Raw genomic sequence first — 11,393 nt, 5'->3', positions numbered from 1 at the left:
CACGGGCCGGGGCTGGGAGCCCGAGGTCGAGAGGGTTCGACGACAAGGTCACTCTGGGAGACAAGGTCTGAACGCAGTGACGCGGAGGCCGAGTCAGGAAAGTCCCAGCAGTGAAAGGGCTCTCACAATAGGAAGTGGGTTTAGAGGCCAGCAATGGAAAAACGCTGGGTTCGGAGTCCAAAGACCTGATTTCAAGTCCTGGCTCTGCTCATCATTGTCTGGGTGACCTGTGCGAGGCTTTGCGCGTCTCTGAGCTTGAGTTTCCTCATCCGTAAAATTAGGAGGGTGGATTGTTGATCCCAAAGTCCCCTTCTAATTCTTTGTCTACCATCCTATGATCTCACCCAGGGCTCCACTCGTTGGGAGACCTATGGAGTACAGTAGCGGCAGCAGCAGCAGCAGGAGGAGGAGGAGGAGGAGGAGGAGTAGCCGCAACAAAATAGCCTTTCAAGGTCTTCCCAGTACTTGACATATATTATCTCATTTGAGGTAAGTGCTATGATCACCCCCACTTCATTGAAGAAACTGTTAAGTGACTTTCTCAAGGTCACATCGCTAGTAAATGTCTAAGGCCATACTTAACCTTATCAGGTCTAGCCTTTGGAAGAGAAGTTGATGACAAATGGCTGAAAAGGGGACTGGATATTGTAGGTTGCATTTATTCAGTCTATCCCTGAGCCCTTCCTTAACTCAGTAACCCAGAGCTCCACACAGCATTCAATCTAAGCATTTGGAAGCATTCCCACCTCTCCTCAGGTCCATTGCCTCGCCTCCTATCGGCTCCTTCCCAAGCAACGGTGGCAGTTTTCTCGTACAACATAAAAGGAGGCGCTTAGGACCAACCTGGACCAATAAATCATAAAGTAAATAGGAACAATGCCTCTCGGGTCACAAGAGCATAAACAAACATGATCTCATTCTTTCCCTTCTTGGACTGGTCTGATTCAGAAACACACAGCGTGGAGGAAGATTTGAAGGCTTAATGAAGCGTGAATTTTTTTAAGGTTCCTTGCTCCCTTAGTCTGTGCTCAGTCCACAGCCCAACCTTCCCTTCTGAGAATTTATCTTAAATCCACTGACCCTTTTTGGGGGTGGGGCACCCAGGGCATGATGGAAAAGGGGCTAACTCAATTTGGAATCAGTGGTCTTGAGTCCAAATCCAAAATCACTACTTCATGACTTGGAACAAATCACTTAACCTTTCTGGGACTCAGTTCCCTCATCTGTCAAATGAAGGGACTGAACCAAGTGGTTTTTAAGATTCCTTCCTTTTCTGAGGGATTCCTTTGATTTGGTCATTCAACAAGTCTTTATTTAGCACCTACTGTATGTCAGGCACTATGCTAAGCACTGAAGGTACAAAAAAGGCCAAAAATAGTCCTTGGCCTCAGAGTGCCTACATTCTAACCCTAGTTACTTAGAATCCAATTTTTATTCAAAATAATAGAAGATAACCCTGAAGGAGAACCATGGGAAGATTCCTATGAACTAATACAGTGAAGTGAGTATCCCCAGGGGCAGCCAGGTGACACAGCAGATAGAGTGCTGGGTCTGGAGTCAGAAGGCTGATCTTCCTGAGTCCAAATCCGGCCTCAGACACTTACTAGTTGTGTGACCCTGGGCAAGTCACTTAACCTTGTTTGCCTCAGTTTCCTCATCTGTAAAATGAGCTAGAAAAGGAAATGGCAAACCACTCCAGTATCTTTGCCAAGAAAACCCCAAATCAGGTCATGGAGAGTTGGACAAGACTGAAATGACTGAACAACTAAGCCTCAGAGAGGCTAAAGTGATTCATATAGCATTAGTAAGTGGACCTGGGTCTTCCTGACTCCTTGTCCAACACATTCTAGCCTCTCTGCCCCACTGCCTCCAGGCAGACTCTAATACCACGAAGGTGAGCAACTCTAAAGGGCAGATAAACTGATGAGTTAGGGTGACCAAGCTTGGTCTAAGACAGGATTCTTACCTCGGTGTCTATGGATAGATTTCAGGGGGGTTCATGAGCTTAGATGGGGAAAAATAATTCATCTTTATTTTTGCTAGCCTTCAACAGAAATTTAGTACTTCTTTCAATTATATAAGAACATGATTTTTGAGAACGAGGTCCATAGGTGTCAGCAGACTGCCAGAGGAGACCACGATACAAAAATGGTGGAGAACTCCTGGTCAAAGAGGACAGGTAATGAGAGACATTTCCCCCTCTCTGCAGAGAAGTGGAGGGCTACAGGTGCATAATGGTGCATGTGTTGTCAGATGCGGCTGCTACAGCAATTGGTTTGGTTATAAAGAAGGGTTCAGTAGCATTGTTATCGTTGATGTTGCACGTTAGTCACAAAAATACTTCCTTTCAGTTTGAGTTGCCCAAAGTGGAAAGGGTTGCTTCAAGAGGTAGGAAAGAGGTTGCTTCACTCTTCCTCGGCAGTCTTCAAACCAAGACTGGATAACCACTTAGGGAGGATTTTTCATTGAGGATTCCTTAGAGGATGAGTTAGACTAGACGTCCACTGAGGTTACTTCCAGGTACCAAATCCTGTGATTCTGTCATTCTGGTCTTTAAGTCAGAAGACACAAGGTTCAAGAGTTCTACCATCTACCAGCTGTGTGATCTTATCCCAGTCACTTAACTTCTGTTTCCTCAACTGTAAAATGTGAAGGTCCCTCAGAAGAGGTAAGTAGTTGTGAGGAAGATGCTTTGTAAACCTTAAAGGGCCACAGAATGCTGGGCCATTATTATTATTGCTCTTTCCCAAAATAGGATACCACATGAGGCTGCTGTGTGGCTAACAACATGGTACCCCCTACCACCAGGAGCTAGCCAACTGGGGAAGCAGGGCTCCAGGCATCTCCCAGGTGACCAAACCAGAAGGTTTGCTCTGGCTGCCTTCCTGGCCCTCTCAGCAGGTAGCCACCTCCTCTCTGCACATCCTGTGATGTCATGGGCTACAGACCACAGAGAAAAAGCTCAGGCTTCGGTCACCTGGTGAACAAAGCAGAACCAACTCTTCTCTGTCAAAGGATAACAGTGAGTCACAGGCTTCTCTTCCAGAGAGGCCATTCTCTGCAGGCTTGGGAACTCGGTCTCAGGGGAACTTGATGTCTTTGACAGGCTTCCTTATCTTTATTCCCTCACCAAGTTACGTGGGATGTGCATTCTCAGAGCCGATTTCCACCAGATGATCAGATGGTGCCTCCCCAGGAATGGCATATATGCAAGGATTCAATGGCTCTGTGTGGGCATCCACGTGGACATGGAGTGCGAGCCATCCATGACTTCTCATCGACATGTTCTCCTATAGCTTCTCCACAGAGGGATGCCCTAGGAGGAAGGGAATTCCCCTCACCTGATATCTTCAAGAAGAGAATCCATGACCATTTTGGAGCGCGTATGGTTAAAGAATTTCTCGGTCAGCTACAGATCAGGTAGGGTAGTGTTTCTCCTGTCTGATAAAGCCTAGATCTTTTTTTACACTTCATGGCAATTCCTCCAACACTTAGGTTTCCCATTTGTGATTCCATCTTTTTACTCCATGGCTGAGCCTCCTATTTTTCCAATCACACATGCCTTTAACGATAATATTTTCTCCATTTTCTGTAAGTAGACCATTATTGCAAAGATGACAGAGCCAACTTTCACCCATCATGATTCTGTTCATTGACCTTCTGGTCACTTGCCCCCTGATCCTTTGGAGAGTGAGGTGTTCTAAGATCTCATCATATCCATGCATGTATCTATATAGTCTGTAGGGGATTAGTCAGTCAACAAGAATTTATTGAGTACTTTTTATGTTGGGTGCTAAGAGAACAAGAAAAGCAAAAACAGTCTCTGCCCTCAGGAGTTTCACAGTCTAACATGGGAGGTGACATGCACACAACTGTGCACATACAAGATGTAGACAGTGTAAATAGGAGGTCATCTCTTAGAGAAGATTTGGGGCAGGGGTGGGGGGAAGGGCATTGCCAGGGACAGGGGAGTTCTACTGCAGAATGTGCGGTTTGAGCAAAGTCATGAAAGAAGTCAGAGAGGTTGAGGTGAAAAGAACAACCATTCAAAGTCTGGAGGACAGCCAAAAAAAAAGGCCACAGTTGGGAGATGGTGTATCTTGTGTGAAGCACAGTGAGAAGAATAGTGTCATTAGATCATAGAGTATATGGAGGGAAGAAAAGGGTAGGAAGGAAAAGGAGCTGGGATGAAGAGCTCTCATGCCAGAGATGATTACATATCTTATCCTGGAGGGAACAGGCAGCCACTGGAGTTTACCGAGGAGGGAGTGAATGGTCACACCTTTGAGTTAGGACAATCACATTGGCAGCTGAGTAGAGGATGAGCTAGGCTGGGGAAATACTTGAGACAGGGAGATAAGCTAGAAGACTAATGTAATAGTCCCAGTATGAGCTGATGAGAACCTAGAACAGAACCTGCAGAATGGGGAGAAAACTCCCTCTACCTTTTCAGGTTCCTATGCTCTTTTCTTTTTTTAATTAATTGATTAATTTTTAGTTTTTGACACTCACTTCCATAAACTTTTGAGTTTTAAATTTTTCTCCCCCTCCCTCTCCACCTCCCTCCCCAAGATGGCACAAAATTTGATATAGGCTCTACATATACACTCTTATTAAACATATTTTCACATTAGTCGTGTTGTAAAAAAGAATTAGAACCAATAGGAGGAACCACAAGGAAGAGGAAACAACACAAAGCAGAAGAAAAAAAAAAGAGCAAATAGTATGCTTCCATTTGCATTCAAACTCCATAGCTCTTTCTCTGGATGTAGATAGCATTTTCCATCATGAGACTTTTAGAGATGTCTTAGATCCTTGCATTGCTAAGAAGGGTTAAATCTATCACAGTTAGTCATCTCATAACGTGGCTGTTACAGTATACAGTGTTCTCCTGGTTCTGCCCACTTCACTCAGCATCAGTCCATACAAGTCTTTCCAGGTTTTCCTGAAGTCTGCCTGTTCATCATTTCTCACAGCACAATAGTATTCCACTACATTCATAAACTACAACTTGTTCAGCCATTCCCCAATTGATGGGCATCCCCTCAATTTCCAATTCTTGGCCACCACAGAAAGAGCTGCTATAAATATTTTTGTACATGTGGGTCCTTTTCCCATTTTTCTGTCAGGTCCTTACTTTCTCTGCAACTTACAGTATTAAAAAGTCTCCTTAAGCACTGAGAGGTTTAGTGATTTGCCTGGGGCCACATGGTCAGAGTATATCAGGAGTGGGGCCTGAACACACATAAGATCATTGCTTTAAAGCTGGAAGGAACCTGAGAAACCATCTAGTCTACACCCCCACCCCTTAATTTTATAACTGAGGAAACTGAAGCCCATCAAGGTTAAGTGACTTGCCCAAGGCCACATAGGTAATAAGGATCACAGGCAGGATTTGAACCCAGGTCCTTGACCCCAAAGACCAAGCTCTTTCTACTATCCCATAGGGCCAGTCTTTCATCCTCTATTTCACACTGTCTCTCATAAACAAGTGTATTTTTAGTCTCTTTCACCCCTAGGACAATAGTTTCATAAGGTACATAGTCTCTTAGTAATGCTTTGAATTTACGCATTTAATAAGCAATTTGATTTACCTGTAATTAGGTTTCCTAATGAAAATTCCTCTATGAAAAAAAACAGAGAGTGAGCACCAATAAAGAGGAGTTAGAGTCTGCCTTAAAAGCTGTTAGAACTATACACAGTTTGTGTTGTGTTAAGAACAAAGATTTCTCTAGACTAGTGGCAGAATTGAGTGAGTACATTTATCATCAGTGCATGAAGTTCCCAGTGTGAGAGTTGGGTCGACTGGGCAGTGTCAGAACCAATGCTACTTTCCACTCCAGGTGTTTGGCCTTATGGGATGAGGTTAGTACCTGCCACCAGTTCCTCAATCCTCAAGTGTTACAATTTCCTGGTTAAACTGTTGGAGCCAGAGCCTTCCCTACTAGATGTAATAGAACAGCTTGACCTGAAGGAAGCCCCACTGGACAAGATGGCGTCTTGTCAGTTACATGGAGGACTGACTTCTCACTCTCACTCTGTGGTTGGGGAGATGCTAGGTATGCACCTCCATCTACTTCTGATTTTGTACAGATCTTCTTTCCCATTCTAGAGAATGACCACATTGCAGGTACCATTAAAATAAAAGGAAAATATGACCCAGTGACCCTCTGCAAATCCAACTTCATTATGCTAAACAGATTAAGTGTCCAGTGCTCAGTCCGAAGGCTTGAGGAAGACATTTCTAGATGGATCCACCCCTGAAAGAAGTTGTAAAAATGCCTATGACTCTGGTGTAAAAAAAAAAAAAAAAACTTTTTGCTGACCCTCTGGGTATTCTAAACATTTTTTTGTTCACATGAAATAGCTATCTAGAGTTAATAAATAAAATTGGAAGGGAAATGACTTTATTTTTAGTTTACATATAAATTATAATTGGATTGATACTTTTTATCAGAGCCTACTAAATTTCATTTTGTTAAAGAATATTCCAATGGAAGAATTTTAACAAAAGACAAACATTCCAGTGCTTAGCACAGTGCTTGGCACACAGTAAGCACTTAATAAGTGCTTGTTGTTGTCTGACCTCCACTGTCTCAGACACGATATATTGTTTTGCTGCATAGCAGAGCATGTTGTGAGGGAATACCACAAGTGTTTACTATAGAACACCCCAAGTTCCCATAGACATCTTCAGTTATTCTTAATCGGAGTCAGAATCCTAGAATCCCTAGAATCCCAACATCTTCAAGTTGGAAGGGGAACTCTAATTCAACCCATCGCCAATTTGGCTAGGAATGCCCTCTACAGTATCCTGGGAAAGCAGTCATTCAGTCTTTGTTTGAAGTCGTCCAGTGAGGGAGGAGCCCACCGCCTCCTGAGGCAGACCACTGCACCTTGGGATGGCTCTGGATTTAAGGAAGTTTGCTTTGGATCAAGTCTAAATTAGCCACTTTAGTCCTGTTCTCCAAGGTCAGAACAAAAATGTCTAATTCCTCACCATTGGGATCCCCTTTGAGCACTTGAAGGCAGCTACCATGCCCACCTCCTCATCTTCTCTTTTTGAAGTTGAACATCCCCACTTCCTGCAGCCCATTTCAACATGGCGTTTCACAACTCTGGGCACACTTCTCTGAACTCTCCAGCTTGTCAAATCCTTCCTCGAAAGATAGAAATGCTTCCTAAAACTAAACCAAACATTCCAGATGTGTACATAGGAATACAGAGTTAGAACTAAAAGAGACCCCCAAGGAAACTGTGGTACAAAGAGACTTGGCCAAGGTCTCCTAGGGAGGAGGTAGACTACAGTAGAGCAGAACAAAATCATTCCTTCTCTAATCCCTTTTTAAGTACAACCCAATATTAAATGTGTTTTTCCAGCTGTCATGTCCCATTGCTGACTCACAAATGCATTTCAAAAGTTGGGGGTGGGGGAAGGAGGGGAGAGGAAGATTGCTGATGGGAAATAAAGGCAAAATATCTGAAAAGTTTGTGTCCAGGTTAGGAAGGGTAGACAGAGAGATCAACTGACCTAAAGCTTAGAAATGCTTCATGAAGGAGGTAAAAATGGGAGAAGGCAGGCAAAGAGCCTGGAGCAGGCTGTCCAGGACCAGGACGCTGCTGTGGAGATTCTCAGAGGTGGAATTAGGACAATGCTTGAAGGGGGACCTTGACTACCTGTGTCCAAAGTGAAAAGACAGCCTGGGGTAGAGTCAAACATAATGGTCAACAGATACTCCGGGACACTGAAGTAATTTGATTTTAAAGATAGACTTAGGTCAAACACGGTACAAGAATTATTTCCTTCCTCTTTTCCTTGAGGACAGAACCATACCGACACCTTTTAAGTTTTCATCCATCACTACTTCTTGTGTGCTCTATAATTCACAAAAAACAGTGCAGCAAGAGTTGCGTTTCTCTTATTTGTCTCCAGTGCAGCAGAGTTAGGCAATGCTATGGTAGGTCCCCTCTGTAGAGTTACTGACGCAGAGAGGAGAATCCTGTTTGAAAAAATGCATTTGTGACGCTCTGCCTGATGGAAGCAGGTCATGTCCAAAATCTAGAAAATGGTTTGTAACCTAAAGCTGGCACTGACCTGCACCAAAGGAAGTGAGAAAAAGGATTTCCCCTAGGAAGAAAATGTGTGATGAGAAAAGAGGGGAATCCATCATGTTGTAAGAACAAAAAGATAAACGCACAACACCAGCACCTACATAATGGTAACAGACCTAGCAGAAGCTAATCAGGCAGTCAATAAACATTTAATAAGTGCCTACTATGTGCCAGGCACTGTGCTAAGCACCCGGGATACAAAAAGAGGCAAAAGAAAGTCTCTGTTCTAGAAGAGCTTACAATCTAATGGGGGAGACAGCACATAAACAATTATGTGTGAACAAGCCATGTTCGGGGTAAATAGGAAATAAGAGAAAGAAGGCACTGGAATTAAGAGGGGTTGGGAAAGGCTTAGTGGAGAAGATGGGATTTTTATTGGGATTTAAAAGAAGTCAGGGAAGCCAGGAGGCAGAGATGAGGAGGGAGAGTGTACCAGGAATGGGGGACGGCCACAGAGAATGCCCAGAGCCAAGAGATGGAGGGTGTTATTTGAGGAAGAGCAAGGAGGCCAGAGACACGGTGGGGGGGGGGGGATGGGAAGGGGGGGGGGGGGGCTAGGTTGTAAAGGACTTTGAAAGTCAAACTGAGCATCTTGTATTTGATTCCAGAGGCAATAGGGAGTCATTGGGGTTTACTGAGTAAGGGGTGACATGATCAGACCTGTACTTTAGGAAAATCCCTTTGGTGGCTCAATGGAGGGAGGGTGGATTGGAGAAGTGAGAGACTTAAGGCAGGCAGACCCACCACTATTTCAATAGTCCAGGCATGAGGTGATGAGGTAGTGTCAGAGGAGAGAAGAGGGCATAAGAGAGAGACGTTACAAAGGTGAAATCGATAGACTTTGGGAACAGATTGGCTATGGGGAGTGAGAGACAGTGAGGAAGGTTGTGAGCCTAAGGGCCTAGGAGGTTCACGGTGCCCTTGACAGTAATAGGAAAGTTAGGAGGGGCAGCGAAGGGTTTAGGGAGAAAGATGATGAGTTCTGTGTTGGACTGGGTTGGAGTGTTGGACTCTGAGTTTAAGGGGTCTGAAAGGCAGTTGGAGTTGTGAGACTGGAGATCAGCAGAGAGGCTGGGGAAGAATAGGCAGTGCATGAGGTAGCTTGTCTTCGGAGGATGAATGGAAAGACATTGTCACAATGAGAAGGTAGTGATCAGCACAACTGAAAAGAGTATTCATATCAATGTATCCACAAATCCAGAGACCCATTGACAGGCAGATGCCAAACTCTTCTAGCTTGTAAGATATGCTCCTCTATGCACATATATAAGCAGCAGCATGGTATAGCAGAGTCAGGAAGACCTGGGTTCAAATGCTGCCTTTGACATTTACTAGCTGTGTGCCTATTGGCAAGTTAGTGAATTACTTTACCTTTCAGCCTGTTTCTTTAGCTGTCAAATAAGGATAAAAACATCCACAGTACCTGTCAGTCAGGGTTTGTGTGAGGTCCTAATGAGGTCATGGAAATAAATGGTTTTTTGAACCTTAAAGTATCACATCAAGCCAGTTATGATGTTTTTGTTAGGGAGAAGTTGACCTATATTGGTGGAGAAAGTTCCCACCTGCTGGTCCCTGTCTGGCCATTCAGGCTCGGGAGTTAAAACATAATGAGGTCCTCAGGGACCATAGAATGTGGTAAAAAACATGCACTTTTAAATTTGAAGGGGGGATACAAAACTAATCTCCTCCCCCTCCACAGTCACCATGACAAATGGACACATCATTCCCTGGGGGCAACAGGGGTTCTGCTAAAAGTTCAGATCCAAAGTCTCCCTAGGCTGGGCATTTTTATGCTTTTAGTGACAAGAAAGCACAAGCTTTCCCTCCCCTTAAAAGACTAGCCCAGCGTATGTAGCTGGGCCCGTAGGTGGGCCTCCTTGAAATACTGAGAAACAACTGCTAGGAAGTAGGGGCAAAAAGCAAAGGAGGAGATGGAGGAGGCTTTTGGCTTGCTCCTGCCTCCATCAGAGCTTGGCCTCTAAATCCATGGCCGTATGAAACATTCCTATGTACATCTCCCTGTACCTACAGATCTAAACCTTCCAAGAGTCACATTTCTCTCCTACTCCTAATTTGGGGAGAAGGGAATTTCATTACCCTAACTCCTGGGTTGCTAAATTTCTTGAGTCTCCTGAGGATAACATTTCAGATGAACCTGGAAGCTGAAAACCCTTTGCCCCAAAGAACACTTTATTTGGGACTCCCCAACTCTAGAGAAGCAAAGGGCTCTGCAGAGCTGGTAGGCAAGGAGAGCAGCGGCCCAACGACAACAGTGGGTGTCACTTATTAGCCAAATAACAAGTTAACATAATCTATTACCAAAAGGAAGACGACGAGGCAGCAAGGGCCATGCTCCAGGCATCTTAGCTGGAAAGTGAGGGAGATCTGAGTTCAAGGACTGCCTCTGATACAGATTGTGTGACCCCAGCCAGGTCATTTACACACTCAGTGTCTCAGGAAACTCTATAGCTCTACTTTGCCGAGCAGAGGGACAAAAGGAAGAGGGCGTTTTCTTCGGCAGCCCCTGTTTATCCGGGTGAAATAAAAAATCTCGCCGCCGCCCCCCAAAATCAAGGGCTGACACCTCCATCGGCCTTTAAAGGTCTGCAAAGGGCTTTTCGGACACACGCCATTTCAGAGGAACCTCACGTCAGTCCTGTGAGGGAGGTAGAGCAGGTCCTTTATCTCCTCGTTTTAAAAATGAACACGAGATTCAAGAAATTAAGGAATTTGTTCAGGGTGACACAGCTAACGTGCCTTGGTACTCCTGGCTCCAAGTCCCGGGGCTCCGCACACTAGGAGAACAGAAGTTTTGCAAAGATGGGGCTGGTGAGAGTGAACTGACGTCCTGCTCCTCTCTCCTCTGCCTCTCTCTGCCTCCGAATCTCGGTCACCCCGAGCACTTGCTCACCCCCCCCCCCCCCCCCCCCTTACCCCCTCCCATCAGCTACCCGTCAGCTCCCCCACCCCCCAGGTGTGCCTGTCAGCCCCCTCACTCCCGCCCAGGTGTGCCAGTCTGCTAGCCCGCCTCCTCCCGGACTCTCGGCGCCCGCAGCTCCAATCAAACCCCCTTGGCTGGCGCCACCTCGGCCCAATCCGGGCGGCCAGAAAGCGGCAGCGCCAAGTTCTCACCTTCACCTGAAGTCTTGAACCCCGAGAACGTCCACAGCCGCCTCTGCAGCCGCCCCGAGCCAGGCCCCTTGACACTCCTGGCCCCGGGAGGGAGGCGGAGGACAGACAATGCCTGAAGCCCCGGGAGCGGGGGACCCCGCCCTCCCCTC

General features: G+C 45.6%; 1 long non-coding RNA gene across 1 annotated transcript in view; it reads right to left on the bottom strand.

Annotated features, from left to right (window-relative positions):
- LOC114050591 overlaps positions 1-11,360 on the bottom strand; it is an 18,090-nt gene extending 6,730 nt beyond the window's left edge. The window contains exon 1 of the long non-coding RNA XR_003570027.1: positions 11,245-11,360. This is a non-coding gene — a long non-coding RNA (uncharacterized LOC114050591). The remainder of the gene's footprint in view (positions 1-11,244) is intronic.
- Positions 11,361-11,393: the final 33 nt, after the last annotated feature.

This window comes from Vombatus ursinus, unplaced genomic scaffold (genome assembly GCF_900497805.2).
Source record: "Vombatus ursinus unplaced genomic scaffold, bare-nosed wombat genome assembly UNPS02014799.1, whole genome shotgun sequence".
In the NCBI taxonomy this organism is placed as follows: domain Eukaryota; kingdom Metazoa; phylum Chordata; class Mammalia; order Diprotodontia; family Vombatidae; genus Vombatus; species Vombatus ursinus.
Note: the sequence above shows the minus strand (reverse complement) of the source record. Positions and strands in the feature narration are given on the sequence as shown.